The sequence below is a fragment of the Chionomys nivalis genome, chromosome 13 (genome assembly GCF_950005125.1).
Source record: "Chionomys nivalis chromosome 13, mChiNiv1.1, whole genome shotgun sequence".
Lineage (NCBI taxonomy): Eukaryota > Metazoa > Chordata > Mammalia > Rodentia > Cricetidae > Chionomys > Chionomys nivalis.
Genome location: NC_080098.1, coordinates 22,881,239 through 22,895,355, shown reverse-complemented (window position 1 = coordinate 22,895,355; position 14,117 = coordinate 22,881,239). Strand labels below are relative to the sequence as shown.

Genomic DNA, 14,117 nt, shown 5'->3' with positions numbered 1-14,117 from the left:
AGACGGGTGAGGTGTATATTTTGATTTTCTTTTATTGCTTGTTGAAAATATTTTATGGTTTTGTAATTTTGTTTCTGAGTCTCCAAGATGATTGACCATGCTAGCCAGAAGCCCAGGGACACTATCCTTAAATGCCATGATTATTTATCCTGAGATATTAGGACACTCTTATTCGAGATTTGATCTTCTCAAAAGTATTACAAAAGCCTCATTCCGTTCGGTTCATGGCTGAAATAAAGGGGAGGGGCATGCAGCTTACAGACTGTGTGTTCTAGCCTATTATGTGTGTGTGTCCCCCTGAGAGCCACTGAATTGAAATGTTGCAGGTGCCTCACCTTTCCTTATGATATTCTATAACTTCTCAAGGCTGAATATTTCTATCCTGTACATTCAGCTGCAAGGTAAAGACTGATTTCCCGTCTCGTCCTCTTTGATAGAGGTGCTATATCCAAAGAAACCATTATCTTTTGATTTTTTTCCACTCTGGTGAAATACAACTGCTCAGGGATCACTCTATACACATTTATGCATTCTTGATATTGAAGAACGACAAGGTTTTTCATTTCCTAAATGGTTTAACAAATGCAAGCTACATTTTCTGAATGTACTCACCTTCACTATATACCTTACACAAAATACAAAAAGAGCAAGGCGGTGAGTTTGCTTTCCCACTGAGGATGGCATCTACTGAAGGTGGGTGTCATTGTATGTTTTCCCCTTTTATATGCGCTGGGGTCAGTATTATCATAATCAACTCAGTAATGCCAACTTTTTTTGCTGAACAAACAAGTTGGACAATCTACAAAGGTTGTTTTGTGTTTCATATATAGATACAATCTACAATGAAGACAGTCCCTGACCTGGCTAGCATTAACTGTCAACTTGTCACAGTCTAGAGCTCCATGAGAAGACAATCTCAGTTGATGAATTAGTAAGATCAGATTGGTTTATAGGCATACCAGTCAAAGATTTTCTCCCTAGCTCTCTGTGGGCAGCACCCTTTCCTACGCATGTTGTCGGGGGCTATGTAAGAAGGGTAGCTAAGTATGGGCCTATGACCAAGCCACCAAGCACCACTTCTCCTTGCTTTCTGCTTGAGCTCCAGCCCTGGATTTCTTAAGTAACCAAATGTTGTTTTTAGTTAGAGAATTTTTTTATCAACACCATTGAGATGTAACTAGTGTAGCCCCAGAAACCACACCACTAACTAACCATAACTCACAAACATTGCCTCCATGTGGTGATTGACTTTCCCTGCAGATTATAATTGATTCCACAGATATGATAGTTCTATCATCCCCCATCCAAATGCAATCAAAATCTCATCATCAAAACTTGAGTTTGTGGCCACATCCTTTCTAGAATTGTAAAAGTAGAGATAAACTGAACACCTCAAGTTTTACCGTTTTACTTTTGAGTTGATTCTACTGTTCACATCTATAGTCAGAGTATCTTGGGGAGGGGCCCCACACCTGCTGACTCTGCTACCCCACACTGGTCTCCACTGAGCAGTGATCTCAATGATTATCAAGAGCAGTGGTTCGCAACCTTTCTAACGCTGCAACTTAATAAAGTTCCTTGTGTTATAGTGACCCCCAACCACAAATTATTTTGTTGCTACTGCATAACTATAATTTTCCTACTGTTATGAATTGTAATGTAAATATCTGATATGTAGGATAACTGACATGCAAACCCAAAGGGGTCGTGACCAACAAGTTGAAAACCACTGATCTAGGTCAATTCCTGAGACACCCTAACAGAGACGTCTGCCCTGTCATCATCTGTTCATTGTGTGTGGATATCCTTGGCTTAGCTGCACAAGTGCCAATTATGTTACAGTCTATGAAAAACTTCAGACTATTTAATACTCAGTGCTTTTATTGGGTTTTAATAAAGGAGGATACAAAGTATAACCTTGTCCCTTAGTAGAGTTTTATTAAATACTAAATGGAGACAATCTAAAGAAATTAAAAACAAAAATCATGGAAAAGTGAACAATGGGAAACAAAGGGTCCTGTTGAAAGCTTTGTGAGCCTTCAGTCATAGTGTGGATAGAAATGGCACGCAAGGCCTCAGGTATCTTGGTGAAAGAACCCCAATTCATTTCAATGAGCATATTAAAACTTTTGCTTTTCATCTTATTTCCAGCTATTAAATCCACTCATGGTTAGCCAAATTCTTATTTTAAAAATAACTGTCATAGTTTTCATGAAGTTGAAAATATGTATAGTCTACCACCTAGAAATTTCAGTTCTAAATATATATTCTAAATATGTCCATGTACATACAGAACTCAAACAACCAAGTTACCCAACAATAGTAAAAAAAAAAATTTACAGGTGAAAAGATAATATAATACATTGAAAAGTAGAATGGTATACTACTTCATACTCTGGGATGATTGTCATCCAAAAACATGGAAAATAATAAATGTAGGTGAGAGTGAGAATTAGAACCTTTATACATTGCTAATGGGGATACAAAATGGTGCAGTCATTTGGGAACTCTATTTGGGCATTTTCAAAAGGTCTAAAAAAGAGTTGCCATCTGACCCTACAAATTCCAGTCCAAGAAAAATGAAGCTATATGACCCACACAAAATCTCTTATACAGGCAAATTAATGTATTAGTCATAAGGCGCAAATGGGAACTATCCAACTGTTCATTGGTGAATGGATGGTTATTTCCTATGTAATTCAACAATAAAAGAGAACACTGGTCTGATGTTGCCACAGCATGACTCCCTCGAAAACTGTAAGTCAAAGACACTAGACATAAAAGGTGAAATCATGTATAAGTCTCTTTTTCTGAGGTTTCCAGGATATATGCATCTATACTGACAGAAGGTTGACTAATTCTTGTATTTGACTTGGTGGGAAAGAGAGACATGACGATGGATTGCTGATGAGGAAGGCAACTCTTTTGGTGAGGAATAAAAGTTTTCTAAAATCATAATTCACAAAACTATGATTATTCAGAATTGAACAATATACTTTAATAGATGAGATGAATGGTGTATAAGCTATATAAGCTGCTTGTTAAAAATTTACAGAAGAAAAATTAAGTAGGGATAATACTATCATTCCTCATGAAATGTTGAGTAAGATAGAAAGGTGTCTAGTTAGATACAGTTTACGTGTGTGCCAAACAATACTGTTTGTGTATCGAGGGTCTGCCTGCGTACGTAATGAAGGAGGGAAGAGCAATGAGACTCCAGTCCAGTCCCAGAATTTTCAGTGTTCACAATATTTTCACTCCTTACTTGCATTGGGAATGCATCGTATGTCATTTTGTATCTTTTTAATTTGTTGGGATATTTAATAAGGAAAAAATATGACAGTTACTAAGAAATGCATACACCCACAGAAATATGTTGGATGTTAGTTATATGTACCTCCCCTGTTGTTAACCTTCTGCTCTCATTCAGCTTCTGACCAAGTTGTAAAATCAGACCTCACTTTCCATGATTTAGTTTCTGTAAAGGGAGACTGCTCATTCATTTCCCCACCACCCATATCTGAATAATCACACAGAAACTATATTAGTTACACCACTGTTTGGTAAATAACTTATCTGTATTCCTAACTAGATCTTACTTCTTAAATTAATCCATTTCTAGTAATCTATGTATCAACACAAGGCTGTGGCTTACTGATAAGGTTCTGGCATCTTTCTCCTTAGACAGCTACATGGTGTCTCCCTTACTCTACCTACTTTCTCTATATATCTCTTCCAACCTGGCTATGTTCTGCCCTACCATAAACCAAGATAGCTTAATTATTAATCAATGGTAATAAAACATATTCACATCATACAGAGGAGAATCCCACATCAAGTTTCTAAATTTAAAATAAACTAAAATAAAACATTGAAAAGAAGTTGAGAATGTATTTCTGTACATGCCGCATAAAATTTCAAAGCCCTGAGCCATTGCCAGTATTCACCTGTTGAAAGTAGGTACTTAAATTTTCCTGTCCAGAAAGGTGTTTTATAATTACAAATATTAGTTCTCAATACAAACTAAATGCAAAGTTAGCTTGAGGACCTCTAGGATCAACATAATATATCTCATCTACTTACAAAAATCTTCTTGTCCCCTTTAGAATATTGAGGAGTGTGGTAGTTTCAATGACAATAGTCCTCATAGGCTCATATATTTGTATACTTGGTTCCCAGTTGGATGAACTGTTTGGGAAGAATTAGGAAGCACGGCTTCATTGGATATGCCACTGTGGGAAGACTTTGACACTTCAAAAGCCCAGTTAGCTGTCTTTACCTCATGACTAAGTCTCAAGATGTCAACTTTTGGCTACTGTTCCATCTCTATGCCTGCCTGTCTGCAGTCATTCTCCTCAACGTGGAGATTATCATGGATTTTTACCTTCTAAAACTATCAGGCCATGAGAAACTCTTCTTCCTTGGTCTTGGTGTCCTTTCACAGCCGTAGGAAATAACTAAGAAAACTGTTTCTTCCATCTTAGACTATTGACAAGTTGTGTCTTTTGTAATTACATTTTTACTTAAAAAGCATTCACGCGTACATGTATATATGTATGTACACGTGTATAATATCTCTGTATAATATGTGTGAGTGTTAAGCATAACCTTTCATCAAACCTGTGCTCTCTTTTTTCTCCCTTCCCAATCAGTCCCCTTCATTTCTTGAAGCAATTTGACTTCTACTTTCATGTTATACACATTTGTGTGTGTCATATATACATGGCATATGTGCATATAATTTTATATATCTATAAAAAATCTTAGATACACAAATAAGAGAAAATATGATAATTTTCTTTCTCGAACTTGCTTGATTAGACAATCAATATAATTATCTTCAGTTATATCTATCTTCCTGACAATGTCATCTTTGTTCTTTTAAATGGCTAAAAAAATTTCCATTGTATGTGTCAATTTATCCATTGTCAGATTGATGTTATCTTATTATTATATTGTATAATTATATATAATTAATTATATTTTATAATTAATTAAATTTTGTATATTTTCTGATTATTGCATATTAAGCAATACAACACATAGGCTGATTTTATGCAGATAAATTTGTAAAAATCTAGATGTTACACACATTGTCTAAGCAACTTTGTGTCTCATCCTCCATCTAGCTTAGATTTGTTTTTCTGTGTTTTTATAAATTTCTAGAATACAGAAAGAAATACTCCTACTGTGGCTTTCAAAGATGCATCATCACCTTTTTTACTTTTTTAATGTTGAGTATATTCCATCCAGGTTCATCTTGTTCCCTTTGCAAATAATATATTTAGCCCTTTACTTAGCCTCCTGGAATTTCTTCTTGAGGGGGCTTGGTGGTTATTTTCCAGAAGTTACTGTGTTCTAAGACTGTGGAAATCTTCCCTGATAATACAGAGAAAATGCCAAGGTCATTTTGGTAACTGAGGAATCTTCAGATGTGATATTTTCTTTTTGTTTTATTTGAAGAACAACTCCATCTTCTTATCTAGAACTCCCAAACCCACCTTCATCCCTGTCTAGAATGCATGTCTTGAACAATGTTCACAGAAAGAATGTCAGATTCATTCTGGACTTCAGATTCCGAGGAAAGTCCAATATAAGCATATAGGCTCTTATTGGAAAGATGTGTTTGAATTCTTTCATTAAATCTCAAATGACCTCAAGAGCTTGAATCAGGGTTTTCTGTTCTTTCATTCTTTTTGAAGCCCCAATCCCTAATTCATAAAGAAACAAAAACACAATAAAAAATAGTGTACTCTATAATATAAATAATTTGTCACTGTTCTCATGATAGGGATTCTTCCAGTAAGGTTAGTCAGTGAATTGTTTGCTCTTTAATAAAATATTTATGTTGCTAAGTCTAAAGTGCCCTCAGCCTTGCAGTATTTAAAGTAACTTCAAAGTGAGTAATTACAAACTCGTCTCATGAAAGTTATCTCCCTTTAGTCTTGACCTATCTTGTCAAAAGTGAAAATCACAAGTCTCAACTTTCTCATCCTGATTTCTTTTTCTTTCAAATGTCCTTCCTGATTGTGATGAATAAAGGCTAAACCCAATATGTCGAACTTTAAAGCCCATTTTAGGAGGGATGCTGACTTGCAAGGTTAGGGCCATGTTTCCAGATCCCCGAACCTTGCAATCACCCTCTGCCATGGTCAGAACTGCCTGCAGATGTACAGATCTTAGCTGTTGTATATGCTTTAGTGTTTCTTTTCTGGTTTATTCATAATGATATGCAAGAACCTGCATAATCTTTTCCCCACCTAAATCCCAGAGACCTGTTCTTTATCCACTCAGATCTGTTATAGCCTCAGGGTGATTTATATTACTTCTATGGAAGTGGAATCACATACACCTCACACCTAATTCACCAAACTTCGGTCCCCACAATCTGCTATATGTTACTTTACATATTCTGAAAAACTTTTCAAGGATGATTAAGTAAATAATTTAATGATAGGAGATTTTGTTGGATTGTTCCAAAAGGCCTAAGGCTTGAAGGTCATGAGGAGAGGAGAAATCACAACAGAAACACAATGGAAGCAAAAGAGGAAGAAGGGAAGAGATAAAAAGAAAAGACGGAGATAGAGAAACACAGAGAATGATACTTGAAGAGACTATGTGTTGACTTAGAAGAACCAATGAACTAAAGGATACAAGAAGCCTCTAGAAACTGCCCACAACAACAAAAGCATCCTAATTTTTTACCCCCACAATAAATTTTATCCACTAACCTTTTCCTGCTTTTCTTGAGTTAATAATCTGATAAAAGAAAAATGTTTATGAATGATTCTGACTTGATAAGCCACCTTCCCAAGACAATATGGCATTATGTCAAAACTGCAAGATCAACATACCACCTAAAAGTAGAAATAATCCAGAGCTCAACCCAACGCTTGGCCATGGATCTCTGTATCTCCTTTGATTAGTTACTGGATAAAGTATCTCTGATGACAATTAGGGTAGTCACCAATCTGATTACAGTAGATAGCCAGTGCAGGGAGTCTTGCTGAAGAAAGGGGAGGGGGATTGTATGAGCCAGGGAGGGTCATGACAGGGGAACCCACAGAGACAGCTGACCTGAGCTGATGAGAGCTCATGGACTCTGGACCACAAAAGTCAGGGAGCCTGCATGGGACCTACCTAGGCCCTCTGCATGTGTCTGACAGTTGTGTCGCTTGGTCTCTTTGTAAGGTTCCTAGCAATGAGATCACGACCTGTCCCTGGCACTTAACTGGCTTTTGAAAACCTGTTCCCCGTGTTAGATTACCTTGCCCAGCCTTGATGCAAGGAGAAGAGCTAGGTCTCGCCTCAATTTGATGTGCCAAGCTTTGTTCAAACCCAAGGGAGGCCTGCCCTTTTCTGAATGGAGACAGAGGAGGGGTGAATGGGAAGGGGGTAGATGGGAAGCTGAGGGGGGATGTGGAAGGAGAGGATGGAGGAGAGAGACACTGGTAGGTAAGTAAAAATATGTAAAATAAAAAATATTATTTAAATTAGAAAAAGTAGAAATAACCCACTGAGTCACTTACTACACTCATTTTATTTTTTTTCTTCAGTTGTTGTTGAGACAATGCTCCTCTGTGTATCTCTAACTGTCCTGGAACTCACTTCATAGACTAGGCTGGTCTTGAACTCACAGAGAAGCACACTAACCTCTGACTCCCAAGTTCAGGGATTAAAGTCATGCACCACCATGCAGGGCCCTACATACATTTCTTAATGCAATGCAGAAAATAAATGTGTTCTCTCTTTCTTTGCTTTTAATTTTCTCTTTATCTCTTTCTTACACCCCTCCCACCACTTTCAAATCCAAAGTTAACCTGGAAGAAGTTCAACCCAGACGGAAAGTCATGGGTCAAGTACACAGGGATGCTGAAGTAAAGCAACCCATCTATCTCCTTGGTCTGTGTCTGGGACTTTGAGCTGACTTAGTTCCTGTATAACACAGTTGATGAGCAAAATAAACATAACTTACGAGATCTATAGAGAGGGGGAAAACACTATGCTTCCTACATCTGCTTTCTGTAAAATATAATTTACATACAGTGAGCTGCTCAGATCTTAAATGTGTTCTTCAATCAGTGTTGATGAGTGAAATCAGGCAGAACATCTCCACCACTCCTGAAATCCCTTCCTGTCCCATTCCCATCCCTGTGCTTCTCCAAAGCCGTCACTGATCTGACTTCTCTGCTGTGAGTCAACTGACCTATTCCAGATTTCCATTTAGACTGGGTCATAAAGGGTCTTCTTGTTGTGAGTTGCTTCTTTCACTCTCTAGGATTTTTGAAGATCCCTCCATTCCACTGAATGTAACCATGGTGCAGGTTCTTGGTTGATGATCTAGAGTCTGTTTTGTGAGCACACCATAGTTTATATTCCCATTCTTTGGTTAATAGACATATGGGTGTTTTATTTGAATTCTTAGGAACAAAGTTGTGATAAATATTCTTGTCAAGGTCTTTCTGTGACTATGTTTTATTATGCTTAGATATATCCTAAGGAAGCAGAACCCTGTGTGTGTTACAAGCATGTATCTGTATTTTCTTAACAGATTAATAATTAGATACATGTAAAATTTCATATGGTCAATAATACACAATGGATCATATCCCCCCACTGTGAGAGTCAGTGTGTCACCATGGGAGGCTCAGTAACCGTGTGTCTGAGTTCACGTTCTCTTTTCTTCATTATTGATTTTTATGGAGCTCTACATTTTTCTCTGCTCCCCTCCCTACCTTTCCCCTCCCCTGTTCAACCCCCCCCCCAAGGTCCCCATGCTTCTAATTTACTGAGGAGATCTTGTCTTTTTCTACTTCCCATGTAGATTAGATCTATGTATCTCTCTTAGTGTCCTCATTGTTGTCTAAATTCTCTGGGATTGTAGTTTGTAGGCTGCTTTTCTTTGCTTTATGTTAAAAACCACCTATGAATGAGTACATGTCTTTCTGTGTCTGGGTTACCTCACTCAAAATAATGTTTTCTAGCTCCATCCATTTTCCTGCAAAATTCAAGATATAGTTATTTTTATCACTGTGTAGTACTTCATTGTGTAAATGTACCATATTTTTCTTATCCATTCTTCAGTCGAGGGGCATATAGGTTGTTTCCAGGTTCTCTTGGTAAAGTGATTAAAATTGGGGTTGTTTCATGTGTGAGGTCTTAGCAAACATGCCAGGAAGTAACTGGGAAAAGAGGTAGTTTTAGATAAAGACCTGCTTTATCGTCATCTCATAGAAAGTAATGGAGCGTCTTAAGTACTGACGAAAAAAAGCATTCGTTTGCACCTATCTATCACCCTGTCATTTTCTGGGGAGCAAGCTTCTTTACGGAATAGGACTTATATGTAGGTAATCTTCTAGCCATTTCCTCTTTGAGATGGCTGTTGATCGGCTCAAGGGTGGCCATTCAACAGAAGAGCAGCTATGAGCTATTAGTAGATCCCCTGTCTGGATCATAGGTGTGTCCATCATGGTAGCTCCTATAGCAGCCACTGCACAGGGTGCGTCACCAGTGTAAGAAACTGGTATCAGCTCAGGACCCCCAGGATAAAGCTCTTAGCACAAAAGAGATTTATTTGCCCGCAGAGGAACAGAGAAAAAGAGACAAAAACAGGAGATAGAGGATGCGGAAGAAGGGGAAAGGAACAAGGAACAGGGAAAGGATATTTGTCCTGGAGTAAGATGAAAGATTGGCTCTGGATAGAAGGGAAACAGACATGGCACACAGGAAAATGGCAATTTCTAAAGATACAAGGGGAAACACTCTTTGTTAGGGTGAGGTATTCAGTTTTAACTGGGCATGTTAATTAGGTGAGCTAAAGGGGACTTTTGATTGGTGTACTTCACTACTTCAAAGGCTGGACCTTGGTAGTTGGCCTCAGGAGGAGAAAGCGGACATGTAAGGTACTAGACCTTGGTAGCTAGCTTGAGGATTGTAATCTAAGGGTTTTTAGTAAGGCAGGAGGAATGGACAAGAAAGACAAGGCCTGCCACAGCCATGCTTGCCAGGCCTGGGTGGGCTAGAGTCTCTTCAACCAGAAGATGTAAATTCTTCTCATGTTGTAACTGCAGAGAGAAAACCCATCCCTAGGAAAGGTTGAGAAAAGCTCACCCTCCAGAGTCAATATCTAATGTTTCCAGTTCACAGATACTAGAAATTTCGATGGCTTCCTAGGGAGTAAAAGTCAACAGTGGCTGCTACCACTGGACTTCTAACCTTAGAACACAGGAATGGTGTGGCTGCCACCTGAGCTCTGTCATTACTACCTGGCTCCCAGGGACGGCTGCTCACCTGCTCTCCTGTGGACCAGTCACGTGCAACAGTCAGTCAATGCTGGTTACCGCAGGGAAGCTCACGTGATCCAGCCTAAGAAGTATCCTGACACAGTGAAACCAACCCTAGCTCCTTGGGCTGGGCGTTCCGAGCAATGGGTGTCTGTAGAGGCCTATTTTATCTGAAATGGAGAGAAGCTTGGCCCTAAAAGAGCACCACTGGAGGGTATGATGGCAAGGAAGCCTCCAGGGCCTTGGGTGATCTTCTGATCCAGCAGTTTTGCTTTCTGATGTGTTAATTAGGGTACGCACTAACCACTTGCTGGAAAAGAAGCATCGGGACTGCTTCACACGCATCCATGGCAACTCAGTGTCAAAATGCCTTTCCATGACCCTAGCCGCACTTGGTACGAACAAAGCGCCCTTCTGTCTTGTCTGTCTCGGCCGCATTCTGGAGGGTCCTATTCACTGCGCTCTAAGGCGCTATTGTTCCACATCTTACAAATCACATGGTGGTGGTAACGATAGCTGTTATTGCTAACTCATCATACTTTATTATTTCCATCAAAGAGAGAGGGGAAGTCCTCAGGCAGGCTTAGCTGAAATACGACAGGGGCCGAGAGGTGAGCTTGAAAAGCCTTTCATTTTAGCGCGCAGCGGCTACAGCAAACACTCAAAATACTACGAGGAAGGGCCTGGCCAAGAACAACAACCTTGAAACACAGTAGCATTTATTAATCTCTGGCTATTTCTCTGTGGTTGTTCAATAACAAGTGGCTACACGTTAATATTTAGGGCTGTTCAAGGCGAAATGTCTGGTCAGCTACAATTCCTTCACAGTTTTCCTCCCAAAGAAATGAAAAAACGAGGAAAAAAAAAAAAAAAGAAACTAGGATATTCCCACACTAATAGCAAGAGTTTTGAGAATACAACGACCACTCTTAAATTAGTTATTCTCAAACTATTATGTTGATTGAGTAATAAAGTTGTTCATACCACGTGATAAGGCGGACCTAAAGAATGTCTGTCAGTAACTGAACCAAGGCAAAGACAGAGGAGAGCAAAAGCGGAAGGTTCATTATGTATCCCAGTATGCCCATTGCCAGCAAAGAGGAAGACATCATTGGGGGATGATGGGAACCAAATGGATTCCAAGTCACCTCAGTCGGCTGACTCACTGAAACAGGTGTGAGGCTGACTGTTGTCTGCAGTAACTTACCATGACATCTGAGACTCCATGCCCCTGACCCAAACACCTTCACTCTCCCTCGGAGACAAATCAAACCCTGCAAGAGAAGTAGTCTTCTATCCCTACCTCAACAGCAGTCACGTGTTACGATTAGAGCCGGGGGAGACCCTTCAACCTGCCATCTTCAGTTTATTGCTGACAGCTAACCGATCAGAACCAAAGGAGCCTCTTGTGCTGAAAACATTTTCAGAGTGAAGCTGGCTATGAAAATATTTATTCCCCCATCTACGGTTTATCTCCATCAACTTTGACACCTTGTGTCCAGAGAAACACATCCGCCAAAGATATAAACTGCTGAAGACAGAAACATATTAACATCCTTAGATTCAAAATATCATGAGATCTTTGCATGGCGCGATCCCTGAATGCGGGTAGCAGAGGCAGGAGGATCACTGTTAGTTAGATGCTGGTATGTGCAACAGAGTAAGAGCCTGTGTCACCAAAATGAGCAAATAATAAAAAACTAAGATGATTTTGCAGAATCATACTAGAAGATATGTAGACAAAAAGATAGCACATGAAAAAACAAAGTTGCTTAGTTACCACAGCAGATATAAAGCCAGAATGAGGTTTTCAGCATCTGAAAATAATAGGCATATCAATTTAATGTGGCAACAAAAGCGTTTAACTCTTCTGAATAATAGAGATGAAGCAAGATATCAAATCAGAACTTAATACTCATTAGGAAAATCTTTATTGCAGCCACTTGTACCCCAAGTTTTAAAATATGTGTGAAGAAATACAGTGCAGGGCCATGGCCATGGCTATGTAGCACACACCTTCAATCCTAGTACTGGGAAGGCTGAGACAGGAGGATGTCATCTGTGCTTGGAACCAAGTTGGGCCACGGAGTGAGGTTTGTCTCAAAAGTGAAAGAAAAATGAAAAGAAAAACCACAAGTGATGTGATAGAAAATCTCTGTTAGAAGATTAATGATCATAAAAATTAAAACCTGGACAAGTGAAGCTCGGAAGGGTCCCCCAGGCAAAACTCAGATACTTGAGCCAATACTGTCGAGAAGACACAAAAGGAGGTCCCCCTTATTTGCAAAAGAAGAAGCAGGAGACAGAGCTAAACTTTGTCATCATGGTTTTTTTTCTCTCTCTTCCTTCTTTCTTTTTGGTTTTGCAAGACAGGGTTTCTCTGTAGCTTTGGAGCCTGTCTTGGAACTTGCTCTGTAGATCAGGCTGCCCTGACCTCATAGAGATCCACCTGCCTCTGCCTCCCAAGTGCTGGGATTCAAGGCATGCACCGCCATCACCTGGCTTGTCATCATGTTTTGATTTTAATAGTGGAATTGACTATTAAGCAACCGTGGGGTTCCCAGAGAGTTTTAAAGGCAGTCAGATAAAAGCCAAAACAAGATAGGAAACTCGGGACCACCTTCCCTTTAGCTCCAAGCATAAACTGAAGAGGGTTTGTGTTCACTTCCAAGTTGTAAACTGGGCTTTGTAGCCTAGGTGACTATGTCTTCACAGGCAAGCTTACAACCTTATGTCACAAAGACAGACAGAAGTGGCAATAAAAATTACTGAAATCCTGAAGGCATTTTTGCAATGGTGGAGGTATATTCTTAGGAACTGTGGGAGCTGAAATCATCATTCTAGTGAATCAAATATAATGGAAGAAAATAACAATACCAACAAATGAAAGCAGTGTGAAGCCACTCAGCACCGTGGTACTGGATTAATCATGTTGTTCTTTGAGAATTTAAAGCTTTTAATCATGGAGCGCTGCCTTCTTTGGTTAAAATTCATGGGCACTTCACAGGTTTGTTTGGGCCTCCAGGGCCCCTTTATTGTTTGTTAAGTACAATGGAAATCCTTTTAAGAATAAAGAAGCAAAATTAATGTCAAAGTGAATAAAGAAGCCAAAAAGGTCAAAATTTGTTCCTAGGGTCACAAGAATACGACGGCATTAGGAAAAGACTGGGCCAATCAAAATTAAATACAGGGCTTATGTTCTTCAATTTGTGGAAGGAGTAAAGCCATCTGCAACTTGCGTTTCCATAATTCGGTATCTCAAATACATAATACCATGAAAATACATTAAAATATATGTAAATGTATGTCTAAACAAGAGATAATCCCTGTTTTTTCTTTCAATCTGAACGATCCAATTATCTATCCATCCACCAAAATGAGACTGTATCCCTTCATTGTCTGGGTAATAAAAGTCACCGGCAGCAACCATTGTTTTCATATTAAACAAGATTATATTTCATGGGTGAAAGGAAGTAAACTGAATACTGACATAATAAGGAAAATATGATTTTCTTCATATATTTATCTCAATATTAGTAAATTATTGATTTTTAATATTTTCATTCTATTATTTCATAGACTTAAATATGCAAGGTTAGCAATAATCTAAAGAAGTGATGCACATAGAGAAGTAGAGGAAAACAGGAAAGACAATAGAGATAAAGGGAAGAAGAGGCCGTTTCTATAGAGTGGGAAGGAAAGGCTGTTTCTATCGAGAGGGCGATAATATTGCTCCGGCTGTTACAGAATTTTGGTGCCCTAAACAAAGCTTATTCCTCATCACACTGAACACAGAAATGTAAAAACACATTTATTTCTAATACCCAGAATCAG

The 14,117-nt window shown here is 38.9% G+C and overlaps 1 protein-coding gene across 2 annotated transcripts in view; it reads left to right on the top strand.

Annotated features, from left to right (window-relative positions):
• Celf2 (CUGBP Elav-like family member 2) overlaps positions 1-14,117 on the top strand; it is an 826,738-nt gene that overhangs the window by 168,851 nt on the left and 643,770 nt on the right. The window lies entirely within an intron of this gene.